Genomic DNA, 26,727 nt, shown 5'->3' on the forward strand with positions numbered 1-26,727 from the left:
TTTAGGTTGTGATGGGTTTGTAAACAGAAGTATGTAATCCTCGAAAATTGTTGTATTCTAGTGAGTGCCTAGAGAAAACATTTAATTTGTGTATACTGAAATAAAATGTCTAGCAGGAATGCACATCTTTGTTACTGTGAACTGGAAATTGTACCAAAGCCCTTTTATTTTATGAAACACAATAGTTGTTGCATTGAGTATCTAAATCGAAAACAAAATTGTAATATCTTGCAGATTACCAGTCCTTTAAATTTATTTTTTCTTTATTTTTACCTGGTGATCCTGCCAGTAACACACTTCCTGTTCTAAGATGACAGCATTCATTCATTGCACTGTATCTTGCATTAACCGTGTTGTTACTTTATGCTGTTCACTTCTGATTTGGACTACAGCCCAACATGGGGCAGCTCCGTAGTTCACAGAGGTGAACCAGGCTAATAACACTGCTTCAGATTTCAGTGCACAAGATGTTGAGAACTCACTGGATATCTGGCAGGATCAACAGGCATTGTGTTCAAAATATTGAACAGATCTAGCAAAATGTTTTTTAATTATATATTTATCCACTTGCTGCCCACCCACAGTACACTTACTGCCTCAGAGCAGCAGCTCCAGGATGAGTGCTCGCTCACCACATGCGCACTGGTGCACAGCGGCGATATTCCGTGATCATGCTGTGAGCGGCCAGGGTATCATGTGATCACTATGACCAATCATAGCAATCACATGATTAAATGCTTCCATTCATGACAGCTTGCTTACTATTGCGATGCTGTGATTGACCCACAGCTATCACATGGTACCTGGGCCAATCACAGCACCCTGTACCATGTGATTAGCTGTAGCCAATCACAGCATCACAATAGTAAGCAAGCTGTCATGGATGAAAGCCATTAATGACAGGTAAAACTATGGCTTATAACAGCGATCATCACTGTTATAGGCAATAGTAGTGTAAAAAAAAATCCTGAATTTCTGATCACCCACCCCCAGAGTTCTCATGCACAGAATATTCCAAATAAATATATAAATGAATAAAATTCTTCTAATGTTAATATTAGATTTAAAATGAATGTGTTTATATGTTAATTTGGGGGAAACTATATTATTTATGTATGAGATCTTGTTATTACTCTTTTGGGGTATGTATACATCTGGAACTGGGTTGGGGAAAAACAGAGGGTGAGCACAGAGATTAATTTATTGCATTGCATAGCGTGAATGTGTGGGATGGAGTTCCACTCCTGTGCTTCAACAAGGCTTCCATCAATATGATGCCAAGATCATGAGCATGCATCTCATAGGAGATCGTCATATTGTAATATGAGAAAAATGTTGGTGATATCCTGCACATGTGCAGTGGTGGAGGTACAGACCACTGCCAAGGCATATTGATAGCAGCCGTGTGGGAGTGGGAGAGTGACACTATTTTTATGACTGCATACTCATGGGTTATGGCTATGCAGTACTGAGCATGCGCTGGCATATTGCTGAGATCATGAGATCATAGCTACTGGCTGTCGATAGCGACGCAATGAGTATTGCTGTCAACACCCTGCCAGGAGCCCCTTTCTCTCTCCAACACTCTTGACCTTTATTCTGACCCACATGACACTCTTAGGCCCCCACCCCTACTCTCAGCATTTAGTCAGCAGCAACACCCCATCACCAGCTTGCCCCACTCTCACATAAACCACCTTCCCCCTTGCCCTCACAACCTCATCATCTATACAGTAACCCCCCCCCCAACCAATGCACCTGACACCCATCCTCCCTCCCCAACTCTCACCACTGCCACAGCCCCAAAGTCACAACCACACCTGCAGACCCCCACCCTTGCATTCATCACAGCACCTGCATGCCCCTGCTCTCATCATTGCACCTCCACATCCCCCCTGCTCTTACCACTTTGCTCTGTTCCTGCACACTATCCCCCTCCCACTCTCACCACCATGCCTGCACACCCCCTCTTCCCTGGTTTTAACATTACACCTGCACCCTCTCTTACTTGCGTGCCTTTATACACCCCTTCCCAACCCTCCAGCTTTAACACCATGACCCCAACTCCCTCCAACCACTGTGCCTGCCCTGCCTCCCTTTAAGCCAGGGGTCTCAAACTGGCGGCCCTCCAGCTGTTGCAAAACTACAAGTCCCATCATGCTTCTTCCTGTGGGAGTCATGCTTGTACCTGTCAGCCTTGCAATGCCTCATGGGACTTGTAGTTTCACAACAGCTGGAGGGCCACCAATGCGTTTACATGCCCCATTAACCATTACCACACAATCCCCTTCTCTCCCGTTCAGCACCTGACAGCCATCATCCCTCCCTCCGTTCTAGACCATCATCTCTCCCCCCCTCCCCACTACAACTGACCACCAGGACCATCCACCCCACACTTTCACCACCGCACCTGACCCCTATTCCTTGCTCACCATCACCACTGCACCTGACCCCTATTCCTTGCTCACCATCACCACTGCACCTGACCCCTATTCCTTGCTCACCATCACCACTGCACCTGCCAGCACCTAAATCCCCTGCTGTGTCCACTGCCACCACCATCCTAACACCTTCTGATTTTCAATATTTTTATTCAAAACATTTTTAACAAGTACAGGGTCGACATTTACCATCTTAGTTACTAAATAATGGAACAGGTAACAAATCGGTTATGAGCACACCTTCTGATTTCACCACTGCGTGTATCAGCAACCCAATCACCTCCATCCCCAACCTTACCCTTTCTGGAACAAAAACACTTTTGACATTTATATAAAAGACCAACTAATATAATTAATTATAGCTATTTATATACTCAAAGACATTATGAGACTTGTAGTACTACAACATATTCCAGGTTTATTGAATCTCCCATAAGATTGATTTGCTGTTCAAATATTTAAATACATTTTTGTGTAAAACAAGAATACGAAGATTGCACCCAATAATCTAAACCGTACGGATAAAGAACAACTGACAGCCAAGCCTTCTGAAGCATCTCAAATAACAAAGTACGGAAATCTCTCAGAATGCTTAATTTTGTTGTTGAAGTGTAGAATGACAAGAAATCGTTGGTCATCTACATAATATATGTTTTTTGAAAATTGTGAAATATATGCAGAGTACGAACTTTGTCAAATTAATTCTGGAGAAATGAGCATTAATTCCTGCATTACAAGGTGATGAATTTATAATCATTTCAAAGGTGATGCTTTAAAGCCCAACCCCAGCCAATTTTTTTTTGTCTTGAATATAGTGGGGAATGGTAGGAATTCTGTGAGGTTTTAATTTCTGTTGTAACTTCTAGGAAGGATTTCATAGTTAATCTAAAAAAGATACAAGTCCATCCAGTTCAACCAACAGAAGGGGAAAAAAGAATTCTACAATCCTATATATACAGTCTGATACCCACAGTTGATCCAGAGGAAGGCCAAAACCCCAATAAAGCAGGATCCAATTTTCTCCACCAGGGGAAAAAATTCCTTCCTGATCCCCCGAGAGGCAATTAGATCTTCCCTGGATCAACTTTACCTATAAATATTTGTACCCAGTTATATTATGTACATTTAGGAAAGAATCCAGGCCTTTCTTAAAACAATCTACTGAGCTGGCCAGAACCACCTCTTATGGAGTCTATTCCACATTTTCACAGCTCTTAGGCTACTTCCACACTGCGGCCACAGCCACGTTAGCGGTAAAGCGCAGCTAGTTTTATCGGCGTTTTAACATTGTTTTAGTGGTACTTTTTTGGTTGCTAGTGGGGCGCTTTTAACCACTGCTAGCGGCCGAAGAAGGGGTTAAAAGTGTCCAAGTTGCAGCACTTCTGAATCGCTTTTCAGGCGCTTCCGAAGCGCTGCCCATTCATTCCAATGGGCAGGGGCTTGTAGGAGTGCTGTATAAAGCTCTCCTACACCGCCCCAAAGATGCTGCTTGCAGGGCTTTTTTTCCCGTCCCTCAAGTGCACTGCCCCAGTGTGAAAGCACTCAGGCTTTCACACTGGGGAGGCATGAGAGGCAGTTTTCAGGGGCTTTACAGGCGCTATTTTTAGCGCTAAAACGCCTAAAAACTGCCTCAGTGTGAAAGGGGTCTTACTGTGAAGAAACCTTTCTGTATTTGAAGATGAAATCTCTTTTCCTCCAGATGTAAAGAGTGCCCTCTTATCTTCTGTGATGACCTTAACTGCTTCAGCCCCAGAAGATTTTTAACCCCTTCCTGACCAGAGCACTTTTTGCGATTCAGCACTGCGCCACTTTAACTGATGATTGCGCGGTCGTGCGAAGTTGCACCCAAACAAAATTGATGTCCTTTTTTTCCCCACAAATAGAGCTTTCTTTTGGTGGTATTTGATCACCTCTGCGTTTTTTTTTCTTTTTTGCGCTATAAACAAAAAAAGAGCGACAATTTTGAAAAAAACGCAATATTTTTTACTTTTTGCTATAATAAATATCCCCCCAAAATATAATCGCAATAAGCGTATATTGAATGGTTTGCGCAAAAGTTATAGTGTCTACAAAATAGGGGATAGTTTTATGGCATTTTATTATTCATTTTTTTTTTTTACTAGTAATGGCGGCGATCTGCGATTTTTATCAGGACTGCGACATTATGGCGGACACATCAGACACTCTTGACACATTTTTGGGACCACTGACATTTATACAGCGATCAGTGCTATACAAATGCACTGATTACTGTAAAAATGTCACTGGCAGGAAAGGGGTTAACCACTAGGGGGCGATCAAGGGGTTAATTGTGTTCCCTCTCTGTGTTCTAACTGAAGGGGGGGAGGGGACTGTCTACGGGAGATGACAGATCGCTGTGCATACTTTGTATGAACAGACGATCTGTCTCTTCTCCCCTCAGAGAACCGTAAACTGTGTGTTTACACACACAGATCCCAGCTCTTGGTGTGTCACCAGCGATCGCGGGAGCCCAGCGGTGATCGCGACCGCCAGGCACTCGCATCGGCTCCGGGGGCGGGCAGCGGCCGCGTGTGCGCGCCTCCGGCGGCGCACGTGCCCCTAGTGGCCACAGGGCAAAGCGACGTTACATAACGTCGTTTTGCCCAGCCATGCCATTCTGCCGCAGTAAAACTGTGGCGGCTGGTCGGCAAGTGGTTAAAGTGCATACCTTAACACCAAGTTCACTTTATGGACCCCTTATGTATTTGTACATGTTGATCATATCCCCCCTTAATCTCCTCTTCTCAAGGGAGAATTCATTCATTCATAAATTCAGTTCCTCTAATCTTTCCTCATAGCTGAGCTCCTCCATGCCTCTTATCAGTTTGGTTGCCCTTCTCTGCACTTTCTCCAGGTCCTCGATATCCTTTTTTTGAACTGGTGCCCAAAATTGAACAAAGTAGAGTGTACTTCTCTATTTTTATCCTTGTGACACCAGAACCAGAAAAGAAGGAACTGGGGGCACCGGGACAGGATGGCACAAAGAGTCAAAACAACCTGGTAGGGGTTCTAAACATACATTTTTATTTTTCTATCTTCATTTTCATTAGAGAGTTAGATCTGGTCTTTTGGCACCTTATCAAAAAAAAAAAAACAACATGGGTTTACTCTTCCCCACAAATGTAGAAATAAAAAACAATTTTGGCTGAAGTTGGGCTTTAATTATACATGCTTTTTTTGCTTATAATTATGGGGAAAATTTGGTTTTGAATTTCAATTAAAGTGGTTTCTGTCAAATATAAAAACAACTGTTGCAATACTAAGCACAACAGAATATATTCTGTGGTATACAGTATATTGTAAATCATCTGTAAGAGAGCAGGTTGTCTTCTTGACTATAAGGCTCCATTTACACCTATGCAGTTTGCTTTTGAGTGTTTCTGCAGTGCTGTTTGCTGTGCTTGCTGCTGGTTTTTACCGCAATTTGCATTTTGAGTTTTTTTTGGGGGGGGGGGGGATTTGTTGTTGGGCAGATTTAAAAACGCAAAATGCAAATCGTGGCAAAAACACTGTAAAAATGCATTACATGTTTTTTGCAGCTTCTCCATTGAAATCTATTGAACCAAAAAAGCATTGTTTTGCGTTTAAAAAACTGCCTGACCCTCTCCAAAAACGCAGAGGCACAAAAATGCATTGATGTGAACATGTTCCATAGGAACCCATGTTAGAAAAATGTCCTGCATTTCTGCAAAAAGCATGAAAAAACGCATTGCTGTGAATAAAGCCTTATGTCGCGTACACATGGTCGAAATTTCCGACAACAAATTTTCGATGGGAGCTTGTTGTCGGAAATTCCGACTGTGTGTAGGCTCCATCGGACATTTTCCATCGGAATTTCCGACAAACAAAATTTGAGATCTGGATCTCAAATGTTTCCGACAACAAAATCCGTTGTCGGAAATTCCGATCGTGTGTACACAATTCCAACGCACAAAATTCCACGCATGCTCTGAATCAAGCAGAAGAGCCGAACTTCAATTTTCTCGTGACCGCATTCTTGACGTTCGGAATTTCCGACAACATTTGTGTGACCGATTTTGCGTGTATGCAAGACAAGTTTGAGCCAACATCCGTCGGGAAAAAAACATGGATTTTGTTGTCGGAATGTGCGATCGTGTGTGTGCGGCATTAGTCTTGTTTCAAACTTTATAATATTAGAAATTAATATATGGTTTGAATTTTCTTGGGATTATAACATTAAAATGTATATCATGTTTATATAAAGTACTATCTGGGTTTTTTTTTTCCACACGTAATTTTAATTTTAAAAATTCTCTCTATTTTGGAGAGATCTCTTCTCACTTCTGGTTCCATTTATATGACAGGAAGTCAAGATAATTCTCCCCAATCAAAAAGGACAAAAAAAACAGCAATTTTAACCATTATCTATTCTATCCCTCAAAAAATTATTTAAAATAGATTTAGAGATACTTTATGTTCATTTAAAAACTAGTTTAGCTTTTAATATATATATATATATATATATATATATATATATATATATATACTGTATATGCTTTAAAGCTGATTAGCTGAAAATATCTTTCTACATTTAGAATATAGAACCAACTTGACATAGACAAGAGGCACTTTTTCTCTGTAATTGCAAACCATCCATCTTTTCTTTTTAATGACTTTTTATTTTCAGATGAACAGCTAATTACTTTCTTCATAAAATTATATAATTTTTACAGTAAATCCATAAAAAAAAGTGCATGTGCATGTATAAGTTAACTAACATTAGTGTACATATTAGACACCGCCATGTTGAATAATTATTGCCTGATATATTACCATTACACAAGGCCAAAATATCTGTGAGCCATTTTGTTATTAATTCTTTTACTTAATTACAAAAGTATTGTACATTACAAGATTAATTATATTGTTATTTTTACTTTTCTCTTTAATTATTTATATTTGCATTTTCCACTAACATTCATTTTTAATACTTCCCACACAATTGCTCATCATATGCAATAAATGTATTTATTTTTTAGCACCTGCATCACACAGAGACACAGATAGTAAATCTGAACACATTTAGGGGTTGTGTTAATATTTTTTACAGATTTTTTAATAAAATATTCGGTATTATATCACTAGCACTTTAGGCCAATGAAGGTCAAACACATGAGAGTCTACAATAGTATTTCTGTAAAAGTCTAGCAAATACTACATGCCACAGTTTGTTAATAAATCCTGATTTTTTAAGGAGCTGTCCATGGTACTGAACTCTTTCTTACATCATTGCTTGCATCTCCTATTCTATGGTTTGCTTGTGTGGATTTGTCAATGTTTAACCACTTGAGCTCCGGAAGGTTTTACTCTCTTCGTGACTAGAGCATTTTTTGCTATTCAGCACTGCGCTACTTTAACTGGTAATTGCACAGACGTGCAAACACTGTACGCAAATTAAATTGATGCCATTTTTCTCACACAAATAGACCTTTCTTTTGGTGGTATTTAATCACCACTGGGTTTTTATATTTTTGTGATATAAACAAAAATAAGACCAAGAATTTTGAAAAAAATGTTTTTTTCTACTTTCTGTTATAAAACATATCCAATAAAAAATAAACACTCAAATTTCTTCATAAATTTAGGCCAACATTTATTCTGCTACATGTTTTTGATAAAAAAAATCCCAATAAGTGTATATCATTTGGTTTGTTTGAACGTTATAGCATCTACAAACTATGGTATATATACTGGAATTAACGCAACTATGACACTATACTAGTAATAGCGGTGATCAGCGACTTGGTGGGATGTGGTAGTATGGCGGGTAATCTGGCTGACACTGGCTGGGAGGGTCACTGACATCAATAGTGACACTAATACAGTGATCGGTGCTAATACTGTACACTGTACTAATGACAATGGCTGGGAAGGGGTTAATATATAGGGGCAATAAAAGGGTTAACTGTGTGCCTAACAATGTGTAATGTCTGCTGCTTTTACTTTACTACCTGTTTTGCAAGGAGAAGAAACCGTCATATCACTGTTCATAGTATAGTGTTTGTAAACACAGAACTCTGTGTGTGATTGGCCACAGCCAATCGACTGACTTCAGCCAAAATCACTGGTTGAAATCAGCTGCAATCACAGTATGGGGTCCAGTGGGGGGCGCATGCATGTGCATCCTGAACCCTGAAGAAAGCTGCAACGTACAGGTATATCACCTGGCCTGGAGCTACTGCCAGCTCACAGTCCAGCTACTGTGGGCAGGCAGCAAACGGTTAAAGCTGAACTCCATGCAGATATAACAGATGCAAGTTCATTTATTAATGCAGTTCTGTATTCGCCAATCAGCCAATCAGTTGTGTTGCAGTGCTCATGTGCCAACAAGAAACATGCTGATAGGAGAAAAGAGTAAAGTGAAAGAGAGATGAGCTCATCAGTCTGCTGCTTCTCCTTTCACTGTCCAGTCACAGGCCGGGGGGTAGGGACGAGACCTGTCAGTGTTACTGAACTTGAAAAATCAGCTCTGTGCTTTGTGGCAGATCTGTGTAAATTCCAGGCATGGTTGGAGAGAAATACCAATCCTTTGGCAGCTAAAATTCCTGTTTAGCTGTTTGTCTTTCAGATTATCTCTGGACTATAAGGCCCTTTGTGACTCATTCATGAGAAAAGTATGGGAGCTCCTTTGAGAATGTTAGTTCCTTGGCTGTCATGTTGATGCTTTGGCTTCCAAGCTTTCAGTGTCTCCTGGAACATATACAGAGATAAAGGATTCTGACACCCATTTGCACCATGCTTGTTCTGGGACTGTAATCCAAAATGAGAGCCAAACACAGCCAGGCAATGAACATTTCCAAGAGAGGCCAGCAATGGCAGCTGCCATATTTTTCTCATGAGAGAGCCACTTTAACAATTTTTAACTCTGGTTCAATTTCCAAATGGCAGTTACATACAGCGGGGACGGAAAGTATTCAGACCCCCTTAAATTTTTCACTCTTTGTTATATTGCAGCCATTTGCTAAAATCATTTAAGTTCATTTTTTTCCTCATTAATGTACACACAGCACCCCATATTGACAGAAAAACACAGAATTGTTGACATTTTTGCAGATTTATTACAAAAGAAAAACTGAAATAGCACATGGTCCTAAGTATTCAGACCCTTTGCTGTGACACTCATACATTTAATTCAGGTGCTGTCAATTTCTTCTGATCATCTTTGAGGTGGTTCTACACCTTCATTTGAGTCCAGCTGTGTTTGATTATACTGATTGGACATGATTAGGAAAGCCACACACCTGTCTATATAAGACCTTACAGCTCACAATGCATGTCAGAGCAAATGAGAATCATGAGATCAAAGGAACTGCCTGAAGAGCTCAGAGACAGAATTGTGGCAAGGTACAGATCTGGCCAAGGTTACAAAAATATTTCTGCTGCACTTAATTTTCGTAAGAGCACAGTGGCCTCCATAATCCTTAAATGGAAGACGTTTGGGACGACCAGAACCCTTCCTAGAGCTGGCCGTCCGGCCAAACTGAGCTATCGGGGGAGAAGAGCCTTGGTGAGAGAGGTAAAGAAGAACCCAAAGATCACTGTGGCTGAGCTCCAGAGATGCAAATGGGAGAAAGTCGTAGAAAGTCAACCATCACTGCAGCCCTCCACCAGTCAGGGCTTTATGGCAGAGTGGCCCGACGGAAGCCTCTCCTCAGTGCAAGACCCATGAAAGCCCGCATGGAGTTTGCTAAAAAAAACACCCAAAGGACTCCAAGATGGTGAGAAATAAGATTCTCTGGTCTGATGAGACCAAGATAGAACTTTTTGGCCTTAATTCTAAGCGGTATGTGTGGAGAAAACCAGGCACTGCTCATCACCTGTCCAATACAGTCCCAACAGTGAAGCATGGTGGTGGCAGCATCATGCTGTGGGGGTGTTTTTCAGCTGCAGGGACAGGACGACTGGTTGCAATTGAGGGAAAGATGAATGCGGCCAAGTACAGGGATATCCTGGACGAAAACCTTCTCCCAAGTGCTCAGGACCTCAGACTGGGCTGAAGGTTTACCTTCCAACAAGACAATGACCCTAAGCACACAACTAAAATAATGAAGGAGTGACTTCACAACAACCCCGTGACTGTTCTTGAATGGCCCAGCCAGAGCCCTGACTTAAACCCAATTGAGCATCTCTGGAGAGACCTAAAAATGGCTGTCCATCAACGTTTACCATCCAACCTCACAGAACTGGAGAGGATCTGCAAGGAGGAATGGCAGAGGATCCCCAAATCAGATCAAAAGGGTGCTTCTACTAAATACTAAGCAAAGGATCTGAATACTTAGGACCATGTGCTATTTCAGTTTTTCTTTTTTAATAAATCTGCAAAAATGTCAACAATTCTGTGTTTTTCTGTCAATATGGGGTGCTGTGTGCACATTAATGAGGAAAAAAAAATGAACTTAAATGATTTTAGTAAATGGCTGCAATATAACAAAGAGTGAAAAATTTAAGGGGGTCTGAATACTTTCCGTCCCCCCCGGTAATGAAAAATACATTTCTACTGCTGTACTTTGACTGTATAGGTCAGGGATATGCAATTAGTGGACCTCCAGCTGTTACAGAACTACAAGTTCCATCATGACTCTGCCTCTGGGTGTCATGCTTGTGTCTATCAGAGGCTCGCTCTGCCTCATGGGACTTGTAGTTCTGCAACAGCTGGAGGTCCGCTAATTGCATATCCCTGGTATAGGTGATCACATGATGTTGTGCTGTGTTGTGTTTGGTCTGTAAACCAGCAAGACTTTTCCCTTTACAAATATATATAAATTATTTAATTATTTGAAGATGCTGCTAAGAACATGTTGAAACATTATAATTTATTGCTACATCATAAACATACCAGCTCGGCACATACAGCTATCACATGGTACCTGGGCCAATCACAGCACCCTGTACCATGTGATTAGCCGTAGCCAATCACAGCATCAGAATAGTAAGCAAGCTGTCATGAATGAGAACCATTCATGACAGTTAAAACAATTGCTTATAACAGCGATCATCACTGTTATAGACAATAGTAGTGTAAAAAAAAAAAAAAAAACCCTGATCACCCACCCCCAGAGTTCTCATACACAGGATATTGCACTTCCCCCAAATGAATATATAAATAAATTAATAAATAAAATTCTCCTAATGTGCATAACAATGCAAAATTCATTTGTTTTTATGTTAATTTGGGGGAAACTCTGTTATTTGTGAATGAGATCTTGTTATTACTCTTTTGGGTTTTGTATAAAGCTGGAACTGGGTAGGGGGAAAACAGAGGGTGAGCACAGAGATTAATTTATTGCATGGCATAGCGTGGATGTGTGGGATGGAGTTTCGCTCTTGTGCTTGCACAAGGCTTCCATCGATATGACGCCAAGATCATGAGCATGCATGGTAATGAGACATGCACGGGATCTCATAGGATCCTGTGCATGGCACATACTGCACATACTATAGCACTACCTGGTATTTTATACCATATGTGAGAGTAAAAATAGAGGAAAATCATTTCTCATGAGTTATGTAGGGCAGTCAGTGTCATTTGAATTGAGCAGTAGTAACTATGAGAAGTATAAACTGTGTGTGTTGCGTAGTAGGCGCTTGCGCAGAGGGAGTGGGAATGCCCTATTGGGAATGTGTCAATAGATATTGTAGGAAATGTGCATATTGTGTCCTTTATGAACCAGGCTGTAGGCACTAAGCGATTGATTTAAAATATAGGCAAGTATATGAACGTTATATATGTCTCGTTCTTTTACTAGCTGGAATATTAATTATATTTCCATTAAAATAATAGCACTGGGCAGAAAAGGTTTGTGGGCACATGATTGATTTTATATATAGTTGTTTGTAAAAAAAATACCCTAAAGCCAGCCTTCAATTTTGCACATTTGTACAGGCTCCTCTCCTGTACCAACGCTAACCTGTACTAACAGTACTTAATCTGATTTCGCTACACACTGGGAACTTCTCACAACTCGTTACATGTGCCAGATCACTGTTTTGCATGAGGGCTGAGGGCTCTCGAGAGGAGTACAGAGGCAGGGTGCTGTAATGCTAGCCCCCCCCCCCCCAGCCATTATCTGACTTCATTGCATAGAGAAGCACAAAGTCGCAGTGATGACATCACTTGATCTAAAATGAGGTATGCAATGAAGCTTGAAAGGTTCGATTTTAAAAAGACAATAACATGTTGATATGAAGGGTGCAGGAAAGACTCAGAGGAAGGAAAATATAAGCAGTTTAATTTTTAGTTGCCACCTCAAAACACAGCTTTAGCTGTTATGTTAAAAAAATAAAAATAAAAATTGCATACCTGAGTGCTTTTATCCTAACAGAATCATAGGTGATGATTGAAACTACAAAACCTATCACTGGTATAGAAAAGACAAATCAGCGTGTGTGCAGTTGTCTTACAGTAATCTCTCCCTTCGGCCAATCCATCACATAAAACTCTCCCCTTGGCTACCACCTGCACAATATTTACCTATGTAGAAGAACAAAGCCATCTCCCCAGTAAATCATAACTTCTGTAAACTTCACTGCAATCCCCCATATACCTCAGGCAGCTCCGATCTATTCATATCCTAGACTTACACCAGATGCTCCACAGCCGCCATATGTCTCTCTATATTGATTAAATAACTTGGAAGAAATGCTCCTCAAAATGCACATAAAACTTAATTTATGCTATTTATGCTCAAACTTGAAAATGGGACTAATAAACACTGATATGTTGCTTTGTTAATAAGAAGCTGAAGTGACTAACAAGACAGCGCTACACATAAAGCCAGAATAATCCTCTACTGTGGAATTATAGACTTGACAGGCACATTATAAAAGCATTAAAGGTTAACCTGTACTTAGTTTACATGGAATCAAAGCCATACATTGATGGCATCATACCATAGATACTTTATTCAGCCACACTGGATTCCTGTATCATTCCCACCTGTGGACATGCCCAGCTGACGCGTTTCACCCTATTGGGCTTAATCTTAGGGGAAGGGGTTATGAGGGCAGGGAGATGTTAAAGTGGTTGTAAACCCAAGAACAAAAAAAAAAAAACCTGCAAGACAAAGGCATAATGAGCTAGTATGCATAGCATACTAGCTCATTATGAATTACTTACCTGAGATTGAAGCCCACGCAGCCATCCTCGTTCACCACTTCGGCGGCCGCCATCGTTGCTTCTGGGTATCGCGGGGTCCGGCGATACCCTGTGATACGCTGTGTGGCGATACGCTGTGATTGGCCGAGCCGCTATGACATCACTCCCGCGATTGCTCACGGGAGCCGCCGGTATCGGCACACTCAATGAAGCAACGGCACATACGTACCCTTGCTTCAGTTTGCTTCAGTGCGCATGTGCTGATGATGTCAGCACATGCTAATACAGGAGATATCTCCTAAACCGTTCAGGTTTAGGAGATATCTGGGGTAGCTACAAGTAAGCCTTATTATAGGCTTACCTGTAGCAAAAAGTGTGTTGTAAGGGTTTACAACCACTTTAATATACAACATTCTATGTACTGATTATCCCATGAGGGATCAGACTCAGAGGGACACTGTTCAGAGTTTTAGCTGCCAGAGTGTGTAAGCAATATCAGAGAGAGGTTTCACTGAACGCTCCGGCATAACTAAATGTGCGTAATATGAATGTACAGCCACGTACGGATACAGACTAACAATATACACTAATCAGCCATAACTTTATTACCACTGACAGGTAAAGTGAATAACACTGATTACTTTCTTACAATGGTCTGGTCTGATGAATCACGTTTCTTTTTACATCATGTGGCTGGCTAGGTGCATGGGCAGCATTTACCTGGGGAGGAGACGGTATCAGGGTGCAATATGGAAAGAAGGCAAGCCAATGGACGCAGTGTGATGCTTTGGCCAATGTTCTGCTAAAAAACGTTGGGTCCTGCCATTCATGTGGATGTCACTTGACACATACCACCTACCTAAACATTGTTGCTGACCAGGTACACCCCTTCATGGAAACACTATTCCCTGATGGCAGTGGCCTCTTTCAGCAGGATAATGCACCCTGCAACACTGCAAAAAGATTTATAAAATGGTTAGGGAACACAACGAGTTGGCGGTGTTGCCTTGGCCACCACATTCTCCAGATCTCGATCCAACTGAGCATCTGTGGGGTGTGCTGAAAAAACAAGTCCAGTCCATGGAGGCCCCACAAGGCCTGTAACTTACAGGACTTAAATTGGATGTAAACCCTCACATATACCCAGTGAAGTGAACAGCCTCAGATGATACACAGGGATGAAACAAATCTCCCTACATAAGTTTTACATGTATATCTGCTTTCTTGAGATTTATATACTGTTTAGAAAGTGCACATCGTTTTAGGAGATTTTCTCTTCCTGGCTAGCACTGCAATGAAGCCTGGGCATACAGCCAAGACAGCTGATTGGAGGGAAGGCACACGCCCCCTCTCCTCATAGGTAGAGACTTTCAGCTCTGTCCCTTGAATTGTTCAGCTCTGTGCTAATCTATTTATAGCATCCTCCCCAACACAAAACTCAGGCTGCTATTATTATATAGGACGAAGAACTTGTCAGGAGTTATCAGGCTGATAATAGAAGAACGGGGCAGGAGACAGCTACGGGACATAGTGCTTTGACAAGAGATAAGAAAATGCTACAGATATATGTGCCCAGCTCAAATTTCATGAATCCGGTTTACATCCACTTTAAAGGATCTGCTATTGATGGCTTGGTGCCAAATACCACAGCATATCTTCAGAGGTCTAGTGGTGCTCATGCCTCGACAGGTCAGGGCTGCTTTGTCTGCAAAAGGGAGGCCTACTCAATATTATGTGGGTAGTCATAAAGTTTGGTGTATATATTTGATGTATATATTTGGCCTATATGAAGGGTATGTGTCATGATGATTAAGGCAAATGTTCCTACAGTCTCTGTGATTCCAAAGTATCCTCATCCCCTGTTATAAAATTAACATCAAAACCAATCTATAAGAGGAATACTCTTACTACTATCACTAAAACAAAAATTTGTGGGTGGAGAGAAAAATACCCTCAGGGGTTTTTGTGGCAGAGGCGCCCTTGGTTGTGTGGTGTGTGATGTCATGGAAGGGTCGAAGTCATCAGAAGTATGAAAAAAAATTGATTGTTAACACCAAAGATGTGTTTTTTGGCCAACACGCCACTTCATCAGTTTATTTGGTGTTAGAGGCCCCCTTTGTTCCTTAGTAATCCTTAGCGCATATCTGTCTGAAAACCTTTTTTTCTTTCTTCCCATATGTTTCACCCACCACCCTAATATCCCTCCTAAGGACCTAAAGCTGGGTTTGCCAGAGGCATCAAGTGTGACCATCCACCTCCTGCGTGGAGACAGGGATATTCTCCACATGCCAAAATGGAGTGTTGTGTTACCAACACTGTTGTTTACTTGCAACCTTACCAAGTGTAAATGCAGGTCATCTCTATGAAATCATCACATTTGCAAAAATACTGCATATTTATTACACTATAAGGGCTCTCCTTTTGTTTTCTTTTAGTTCCGGTGAATGTTGCTATTTCTTCCCCTGCCACAGCGCCTATGGAGGATTACCACCCTAAAAATAAATATAACCCCCCCAAGATTAAAGCAACCATATATGATTCAATTTTTTTCACTCATCTGTTAGGGTGAATGAAAAAAATAACTTGTCCCCATCATCAGAATCCACTGATCAGCACTGTGGGCTGTAGCCAGCAGCACTGATCAAGCAGAAAATCTTTCCAAAAGCCTGCCCATACATGGATCAAAATTTGTCCAGTCCCCAATGAACCGGCTGAATTTTGACCTATGTATGGCTGGCTAAAGGTTGCAAAAGTTTACAGTACAGATGATTTGTGACAAAACGTACAGTCAATGATCTGTAGTGTAAACACTTGTAACCTTAATCTTTTGCAATATGGGACTTTGATAATAGAGGATAAGGTTATTTCTGAATCATATCGATCGTAGAAACATTTGCATTAATCATCATGACACATACCCTTCATATACAGTACATCCATCTGTTCATACATCAAATATATATATTGTTAGTCTAGATCTGTGTGTGGCTGCATATACATGTTACACATGTTTATACATTTAGTTATGTTTAGTGAGACTTCTCAATGGCATTGCTTACACTCACTGGCAGTCAATACTTTGAACGGTGTCTCTCTGATTCCAATCTCTACCTTCCACATGGGGTTAATTGATACATTGAATGTTTTAAATTGATTTTAATTACATGTTGTACATTAACATCCCCCCATCCTGGCCACCGCTACTTCTATGATTAAGGCCAAATAGTAGTGAAATGCGTCAGTGAACGCAGCCACAGGCAGGCTCTATTCAGGAATCCAGTAAGGCTGAATAAAGTATCTATATCTATATCTATGTAGGGATGTCATCATCATCATCATATGTTTGCTGAGTGAGGGGTGTGCACCCTGAAGCTCACACCAGACCATGGCAGACCAGAGAAGCATACGTGGGCTTTTAGCAATGTTTATTCTGAGATTCTATAAGCTTTACTTTGGTTAGATTAGGCAGAGTAATAGCCTTTTAACAGTAGGTTCTACAAGCAGTATACTTACTTAATCCACCTCCTACCCAATATGCAGCCCCAGAAAACCTCTGTGCAAGTATATATTTTCATATCCTGTTTAGGGTTATGCATACTTCCTCTAATCCCCTTGGCACAGCACCCACAACTGGCAATTGATCACTTAGGCACCAAGAGCTGCACTGTGAGGAGCAGAGATGAGTGCTATGAGTATCCCCGTATCTACAATTCCTGGAATTTAGAAGCCCTGCTGGCAGGGGAGCAAAAGGAGAGTAAGTACAAACTCCTTTTGGTGTCTCTATTATTCTATTTTCCAGACAAAGGACAGGTTCACAATGTATACTTATATTAATCAGAGGAAATATATAAGCTTTATTTTTTTTTTTTTTTACGTGTGTGCTCACTTCTAAAATATATGCACTGTGTATTAATAAAACCTATCTGGTAAAAACAAAAATAAAAGGCAAAAAGGTAGAACATAATTTATCTAAATTCACCTTTGATTCAGTGGTACAATTGAGGCACAATATTGGTTTATAATTTGTAGGGACTCAGCTACCCAACGACAAACTATGCAACACTGCTGAGTATTTTTTACTTTCCTCTTCAGAACATTTTGCAGTGTGTTCCGCTGATCCGTTTTAGCCTTTATGGAAAGGAAGCGGCAATTCGACTAACAGTTACATAGCGGCCATTGAACTTGCCAGAGGTGCCTCCTTTCCTGCCAATCAAAATCAGAAAATAGATACATCCATAGCACTTTTTATTGAGTGCTTATGGGGTTTTTGTTTGCATTATTTTGCATTATGCATGATCTTATATTGGACCTTTATCAGTATTTTTGTGACAAGTAATAATGAGGTGAAGGGAAATGATGGCATCATAAAGAGATTGTTTATTATAAATGGCAAATCTTAAAGGAATCACAATTTGGATCCGTATTTTATTCTCAGGAAATTAATAATGCATGTTGTTAATTGTTAAACTGGGTCATTAGCCCCTGATGATAATTTTTATCAAATATTTAACAAAAACATGTAAAACCATTGTTGTAAATTATATCATTGTAGACCTACATCCCTGTCCCTTTATGTATTCTGAGAGCATTTTAATGACTGCATTCTATTCACAGAATAGAATATATTTTGCATATACATTTACTTGTGCTCACAAACACTGCTGTATTGGTTTTAAATGATACACTTGGAAGGCCGTTACATACCAGAAGCATGTCAGCTTTCATACATTACCACAGGTAAATATGCAGAATAAAGGGAACCACTAAACTATAGAAAACATCTTAACAACCTCTCTGTGTAGATGTGTGTTGTGGGGCTTGTACCATTTATAAATACACAGCCCCTCATTAGCTTATTGACAAACCTTTTATTGGCCTTAGAATCCATGCCTCACCCTACTGTAAAAAAAAAAGTCTCTCTTTGTAAATGATCTCTCATCTCATTATTTGCTTTTTTTAAGGTCCATTCCTTATTTATCCAGTCATACCAGCCGCCCCCTACTCCTCCCGCTCTACTATTTCTGGTCCATTATTTACCTACATTCTCCTTTCCCCTCTCTCTATGGCCTTGTACTAGCCTCAGGGTGCCTCAGGGTACCAGGTGGATTCTTTTCTTTCCCCCCCCACCTTTTTCGCTTTATTTTCTCTTTTTTACTGATAACTTGTAAAAGGTTTACTTCTCTTATATTGGATAAGTGCTTCTTCTCAGTTTGTTCTTTTTCAATAAAAGACATATTGCAACTAAAAATACACAGCTCTAGCACTTCTAAAGCAGTTTTGTACCACTGGTTGGGTACAGTTGTTTTAGGACAACAATCAAATCAGTTTTTTTTAATCTAATGTTCATAGGACAATGAAAGGGCTTGAAATGGCAATGAAGGTGACAATGAGCCTGGCTAGAGTTGGAGTTTGACCTGTTCAGTAGAATGGCTGGGATGGCCTGTGATTATGGGCTTCTGTAGCCATTTTTTAGTCCTCGTGCAAGGGAATACTAGCAGTGAATACTAAAGGTAAGAACATTAAGTCCACATTGTATAATGGAATGTATAAACCAGTGGGCTTTGGATAGTATTTTGGAAATATCAATATACCAACTGTATGCAAGCACTTTTGGCACTTTGTGGTAGCCATCTTTGTGGTCCTCATGCGATGTTGGAATTCACCAAGCAGAGAACACTAAAGGGAAGAGCATTAGGTCCACATTGTATAATGGAATGTATAAACCAGTGGGCTTTGGATATTATTTTGGAAATAACAAAATACCAACTGTATGCAAGCACTTTTGGTACTTGGCAGAAAAGAGCCTTTTGGCAGAGAACATTCTTGGGATTAAGGCCTAAGCATTGGCATTATAACTTTTTCCAATGTTGGCAGCAGCCATCTAATGTAGGCCCCATATTACATATTTTCTTCTTTATGTTTTGTAGAGCTGGTCATGAGCACTTGTGCTATAAATATTCTATGTCACCCTTATTTACAGTGTCTTGGAAAACATAAATGTTTATTTTTTAGAAAGAACTAAGATCTCACCCTGAAATACTGGGAATTCAGCCAAGAAAGTGATTGAATAAGCATTATCCATTGTATGTAATATTTTATATTGTAATATGTAATATTTCTATGTTATATATTGTTTTATCTGTTTTCACATTTTTATTTTTTAATGTTCTTATGATGATTATGCTGTAAAATGATATATAAATCTAAACTAGATGGGTTATTATATTCTCAAGCTACCGAGAGACTAAACTTCTTGGCAATCTTTTCATTAACATCTCATAAGATGTTAAAACAGAACTCCATTTTTAAAAAATCCCCTTCCTTCCAGCACCCTCGTCCTGCATATGTTTTTAAAAATTCCCATTATACATACCTTTATTCTTAGTGTGTTCTGGCAGGTCATGTGATATCCTCCGGTCATTTTCCAGAGCTTTGGCTATGTTATGACGCCAGCACCATTTTCTGCAATATCATACTGTGATAGGGTTACCATCTCATCCCTTTAAAACCAAACACATATGTGCTGTGAAAAAGTATTTGTCCCCTTCCTGATTTTTTTTTTTTTTTGCATATTTCTCACACTTAAACTTAGTTTGATGATCTGAATCATTTAATATTACACAAAGATAACCCAAGTAAATCCAAGATGTAGTTTTATACATTATTATTTCATTTATTAAGGGAAAAAGCTGTTCAAACCTGCCTGGCCCTGTGTGAAAAAGTAATTGCCCCTCCCATGAATGAACTGTGATTAACCACCATTTTTTGTGTTCATGATTCAACAATAAGAAAGAAACTGGGCAAAAATGGCATCCATGGGAGAGTTCCAAGGGCAAAGCCACTGCTGACCAAAAAGAACACAAAGGCTCATCTCACATTTACCAAAACACATCTTGATTATCCTGAAGACTTAATATATATATTAAATATTCTGTGGACTGATGAGAACAAAATATAACTTTTTGGAAGGTGTGCGTCCCGTTACATCTAGCATAAAACTAATACAGCATTTCATAACAAGAACACCATACCCAGAGTGAGACATGATGGTGGTAGCGTGAGGGTCTGGGGCTGCTTTGCAGCTTCAGGACCTGGACGACTTACCATAATTAATGGAACCATGAATTCTGAGCTGTACCAGAAAATCCTAAAGGAGAATGTCTGGCCACTTGGGTTATGCAGCAGAACAATGATCTGAAACACAGCAAGTCCACCTCCAAATGGTTCAAACAAAGCAAAATTTAGGTTTTAGGGTGGCCTAATCAAAGCCCGGACTTAAATCCAATTGAGATGCTGTATCATGACCTTACACAGGTTCGTGCTGGAAAACCCTCCAACGAGGCTAAAAAAACAATTCTGAAAAAAAGAGAGGGCCAAAATTGCTCCACAGCAATGTGAAAGACTCATTGCCAATTATTGCAATCACTTGATTTTAGTTGTTGCCACCAAGGGTGACACAACCAGTTATTAGGTTTAGGGGGCAATTACTTTTTCACATAAAGCCAGACAGGTTTGGACAGCTTTATTGCCTTAATAAACGAAACCATCATTTAAAAACTGCATTTTGTATTTACTCGGGTTATCTTTGTGTAATGATAACATTTGTTTGATGATCCGAGTCATTTAAATGTGACAAATATGCAAAAAAATAAAAAATCCGAAAGGGGGCAAATACTTTTCACAGCATTGTATTCATTACACAGGTCCTGTGGCTGATTAATGTGGTAATTAAATTCAGCTAGTGCTTTACCTGCATTAAATTAGCCCCAGAACCTGTGTAATTAATATGTGTTTGATTTTAAAGGGATGAGGTGGCAACCCTATACTGTGAATCCAGGCTGACGTGGGTCCACAGGAAATGGGTTGAATAATACCAGCTGTCATTTAACCCAGAAGAGGACTGGTGGTGAAGTAGAGTTTATTTGGAAGGCCGTGCTGGATACAAAGGAGAGCTGCATTTTTTATATATTTTTAATACTTTTTTTTTTTTTACAGGTTCCCTACCACTGCAGCACATTTTATTTAGTGCAGTCGATTACGTATAATAGTATAAAATGTCTCCTTTTAACATACAGAAACTAATTCTGCAATGCATCTTGTCTGTAGGCATTCAGAAACTTGTTCCAGTATGATGATTGCCAGCAGATCAGAAAGGCCTTAGGCCCTAAGAGAGTTGTCATGTCACTTTGTGGTTTTCTGTGTCTACTTTCCCCAAGGCGGATCCCCTCCTTTCCAACACGCACACCTGACAGATGGACATGGCTAGATTACCATGGATTAATGAGCCAGTGCTCACTGGAGACATGTTTTATGTCATCCTAACATGTTTAGTTTTGATCACAGCCTGAAATGCAGCCCTTGTGTTGTGTGCGGCTTGATTGTAACCTAACATTTTATAATGATCACCTGGCTCCCATTTACATTTAATTATATCCCCCTTGCTGATGATACTTCTAGATTGATTTTGGTTTTACTTTTAACTGCTGTGTTACTGTACTTCTGCAGGTATATGATAGTTCGTAAAAGATCACATTGGAGCTGTAATATGACATTACTAGTTAAAATCCTATTTTGTGCAATAGTAATGCCCCGTACACAGGGTCGGATTTTCCGACGGAAAATGTGTGATAGGACCTTGTTGTCGTAAATTCCGACCGTGTGTAGGCTCCATCACACATTTTTCATCGTATTTTCCGACACACAAAGTTTGAGAGCAGGCTATAAAATTTTCTGACAACAAAATCCGTTGTCCGAATTTCCGATCGTGTGTACACAAATCTGACGCACAAAGTGCCACGCATTCTCAGAATAAATAAAGAGATGAAAGCTATTGGCTACTGCCCCGTTTATAGTCCCGACGTACGTGTTTTACGTCACCGCGTTCAGAATGATCGGATTTTCCGACAACTTTGTGTGACCGTGTGTATGCAAGACAAGTTTGAGCCAACATCCGTCGGAAAAAATGCTAGGATTTTGTTGTCGGAATGTCCGATCAATGTCTGACCGTGTGTACAGGGCATAAGATATGTAAAAACAAACATCATTGGCAATGTAAAATAGAGGAAAATGCCTGCATGATTTAGGAGGGCCCATTATGTTTTTGTCCCAATCTCCGCTGCCTTTTCCTACAGAAAGAATAACAAAAGAAAGCTCTGGCAATTGTTCAGTTCTCTCTTATGTATCGTATCTAGACAAAGACTTAGGAAACAGCTAACAGTGTGGGTTATAAACCAACAGTGTCTCAAGGTTCATACAGTTCAAGGTGCCTCTTTGCCAGAGAAGAGTTATATGTAACCATGGGACTCCTTAATTTTATCAATATTATATGAATCTATGTACGAAGTATGTGCTTTTAACATGTTTATTCATTTTTTGTATGTTTTATTTTCTTGCATATTTTACAGTGTCATTTTTATTTACTCCCTGTTGGATAAATCATCATGTTCGTCTATGTACACCGCTAATTATTTTAACATATTTCTTTTTGTATGCAATTCTTTTTTTGCTGCACAAGATTTTATCTTCTGTTTAAGCCTGTATTGAGCTGTTGTACCCTCCTTTATATGTATAAAGCAAGCTAATTATTTTTTGGCAGAGGACTTCTTTGTAAGGGAGTATTACCATTGCAAAGCTGAATAAAGAAAATATCTGGAAATGTAAATTTCACCCAAGAAAGGCTGAATGATATTGCTGCCACTTTCAAGAAAAAAAAAAAAAAACATGTATTCTTTACAACACTATCTACTTGTGCATACCTTTTTTTTAGAAAACGGATGGCATATGTTTCCTCCTGTTGTCTATAGTAGATTCTCCATGACACGTTTCTGGTATTTGTAAATCCAACACAGCATGGTCAGAGGAAGCATCCAATCCACATGAGAACCTTTTCTTGCACCTCACGGGGCTTATTCCACAGTCTAGCTCAACAGACCAGATTCATACATCTTTTCCTCTTTCTTTTTTTCCTTTTCTGTAGAAAAAAAATATATTTTTTTTCTACCCCCTCCTATTCCTCTTCTTTATAGTAATGAGTGATCCTCCTTCATGGCAGACACAGGCGGAGGGGGGTTGTGGGCATGGAATAAGTGCGCTGTTGCGTGACCGAGGCAGAGAGAGGATCTAGGGACCTTTCATCAGAAGGTTTTCATGGACATGGAATGGAGGGGTTGATTTTTCTCTTCAGAAAAAGGGGGTGGCATGAAGAACTTCCTAACCCCACAAATAACCACCAACAGTACCACTTGAGAACATGAAGTGCCTAGACTTTGATGTTGCTGGATAAACTGAAGCAAAATGAAGCCTGGAAGAGCGAGTAGGGAAGACTGTACACTCCACTTAGGTCCTCATTTTATAATTTTGTATAAAAGCACACGGTATTATTACCATTTCTCCGTCCACAGCTTTTCCCGACAATTTGTAAGGTCTTCTAATACCTGTTTTAAAGGAAAAGGAGAGAAATATCTTCATTAAGGTGAAGCAATCTGGTGTAAGGTAACCTTTGCACAAGTGCTAATAAGATGTTTACAGAAAGGAGGTAGTTTGCTGTTCCATTCTTGCATCTGCTAATTACACATTTCTCTATCAATGAGTCAATGCTAAAAGTCCTATTACCTTGGAAAATTTTGCTTAGGATGGTTGTGTTTTGTCTGGCACTAAGAAAACCTCTCAGCAATCAGTGACAACTTGATGCACCGACATTTGAGACGTAGCTTCTGCTAATAAGGAGTTATTGTGGCACATTAGTACAGTCTCCTCACTGGTATGTTAATATAACACACAAAAGTGCATTTCTTCTAATCATCACCTCACACGTTAAATTTGCTTACTGTTCAGACAGCTTAAGGGGCCCACAAGGGAGCTTCTTATTCTGCCAGGATGACCTTTTCACCTGACACGCATTTCCAGAGGAACGCACGCGTCAGGCGAGCCCCCATGGGTTTAAAGGCATAGCACCAGTTTATGTATAAAGCATCACTAATGAGGAATGATATATTGCCCAAAAAATTCCCAGAAGTCAGGTCAAGGTTCCTGTGCTCAGATAAGTTGTGGTCATACACCGATCAGCCATAACATGACCACTCACCTAATATTAAAGTGGTTGTAAACCCTAAAAAAGAAATCCCCCACAAAAAAACCCTGGAAGACAAAGGCATAATGAGCTAGTATGCATAGCATACTAGCTCATTATGAATTACTTACCTGAGATTGAAGCCCCCGCAGCGGTCCTCGTTCATCGCTTCGCCGGCCGACATTGCTCCCGGGGGAGTTACTTCCGGACGCTATGATTGGCCGGAGCCACAATGATGTCACTCCCAGCCGCCGGTGACGGCACAGTCTAACTGAAGCAACGGCACGTACGTGCCATTACTTCAGTTTGCTTAAGTGCGCATGTGCCGATGACGTTGGCACATGCAAATACAGGGATATCTCCTAAACCATGCAGGTTTAGGAGATATCCAGTGTAGCTACAGGTAAGCCTAATTATAGGCTTGCCTGTAGTAAAAAGTGGTTGTAAAGGGTTTACAACCTCTTTAAGTATGGCCCCCTTTTGCTAAACATCCCTGACGCATAGAGGCATTGACACCAAAGTAACATCCACATGAATGGCAGGACCCAAGGTTTCCCAGCAGAACATTGCCCAAAGCATCATACTGCCTCTACCAGCTTGCCTCTATATACCACATCCTGGTGCCATCTCTTCCCCGGGTAAGTGACGCATACGCACCCAGTCATCCACATGATGTAAAAGAAAACGTAATTCATCAGACCAGGCCACCCTCTTCTATTGCTTGGTAGTCCAGTTCTGATGTGACTATTGTAGAAGCTTTTGGCCGTGGACACGGGTCACCGTGGGCTTCACAGCCCCATATACTACAAACTGCGATGCCCATTTTTTTCTGCTTTCACCACATCAACTTTATGGACAACATGTTCACTTGCTGCCTAATATATCCCACCGATTTTCAGATGCAATTGCAATGAGATATTCCCTTTACTTGTCAATACTCATAATGTTATGGCTGATTGATGTATAGCCTCCATATTGTTCAGGTATGCAAAGGTACCAGATTTATTTTTTTGTATCAAGCAGCATTTTAACTCCATAAAAATGCTATCTGTACCTATTCTTTCTTATAAAAACAATAAGCCCTTTTCACGTTATGTATACCACACACCGTTTTAATACAAGGCAACTGTACTGAGCATAGTCGCCTAAGAGTATGGTAGCGCGCAAGATGTTTGAGGTTTTTGTTAGAGTTGTGTCTTCAGTTTAGTTATTTTTAGTGATCATTTTCTCACAATAAAGCACAACATCATACGCACACATATACCAGGCATGAATTGAGAAATGTGGCAGCTATAACAGAGCCTGAAGGCGTACACACAATCTAAAAGCAGGCCGCGGAACGAGTGAAAGAGGGAGGGAGTGAGAGAAAAGAAGTGAGAACAGACAGTGCCGTCTGCGTACTGTGAATCCAAGTAACGTCTTTGGCTAATTAAACGTCTTTGTAATAACGAGTACAATTGTCAGATGCATTGGAATATAAGTATATGAGCTCCTAATGTGTTAACAAAAGGTGGTGAAGAAGGAAGGATATGAAGAGAGGCTCGTTCTTCTACTTGTTAAGCTTTACGGGTTTCTTAATGAGGTGAGAGTCGGGCAAATGAGACATGAGGGGGCATCAAAAAAAGACCAAAAATTGGGAAGATGTCCCTTTAAATGAAGATAAAACCCAACTAGACAGTGACCCCATGTAGGTTATTGCAAATGGTTGGTACTAAGTGTTTGGTGCTAAGCCATTACCTAATATGTATGTGGTTTTTAGAGATAAAGGGAGAGGGGCAGAGGGTTCAGTAGGCTGAGGTTCACCAAATTGGTCATATGAAGATTCAGAAAGAAGGGGGTGTGCAGATCAAGTTGTAGGAGTGAATAAAAAAGACTGTTGAATGAAAAATGACTATTTGTAGGAGACGTGATGCAACAGGAGGTACACAGAAAATATAGAGAAATGCTAGAAGTTCTGTAGGGAACAGATATGGCAACATGACAGTGGCTCCCTACATGGCACAAAACCGTATTATGTAATGCTTCCTACTCTAACAAAAGCTTATTTTGCATACATACAAACTATGTACTGTTAAATGGTT

At 40.3% G+C, this 26,727-nt stretch overlaps 2 protein-coding genes across 5 annotated transcripts in view; one reads left to right on the forward strand and one right to left on the reverse strand.

Annotated features, from left to right (window-relative positions):
* MACROD1 (mono-ADP ribosylhydrolase 1) overlaps positions 1 to 26,727 on the forward strand; it is a 1,161,618-nt gene that overhangs the window by 702,861 nt on the left and 432,030 nt on the right. The window lies entirely within an intron of this gene.
* Positions 1 to 26,727, reverse strand: part of FLRT1 (fibronectin leucine rich transmembrane protein 1) — a 429,526-nt gene that overhangs the window by 204,874 nt on the left and 197,925 nt on the right. For all 3 annotated transcript variants that reach the window (XR_012236609.1, XM_073605382.1, XM_073605381.1), the window contains exon 2: positions 23,334 to 24,011. The gene's annotated coding sequence lies outside the window, so the exon portion shown is untranslated. The remainder of the gene's footprint in view (positions 1 to 23,333; positions 24,012 to 26,727) is intronic.

The sequence above is a fragment of the Aquarana catesbeiana genome, linkage group LG11, assembly GCF_042186555.1.
Source record: "Aquarana catesbeiana isolate 2022-GZ linkage group LG11, ASM4218655v1, whole genome shotgun sequence".
Lineage (NCBI taxonomy): Eukaryota > Metazoa > Chordata > Amphibia > Anura > Ranidae > Aquarana > Aquarana catesbeiana.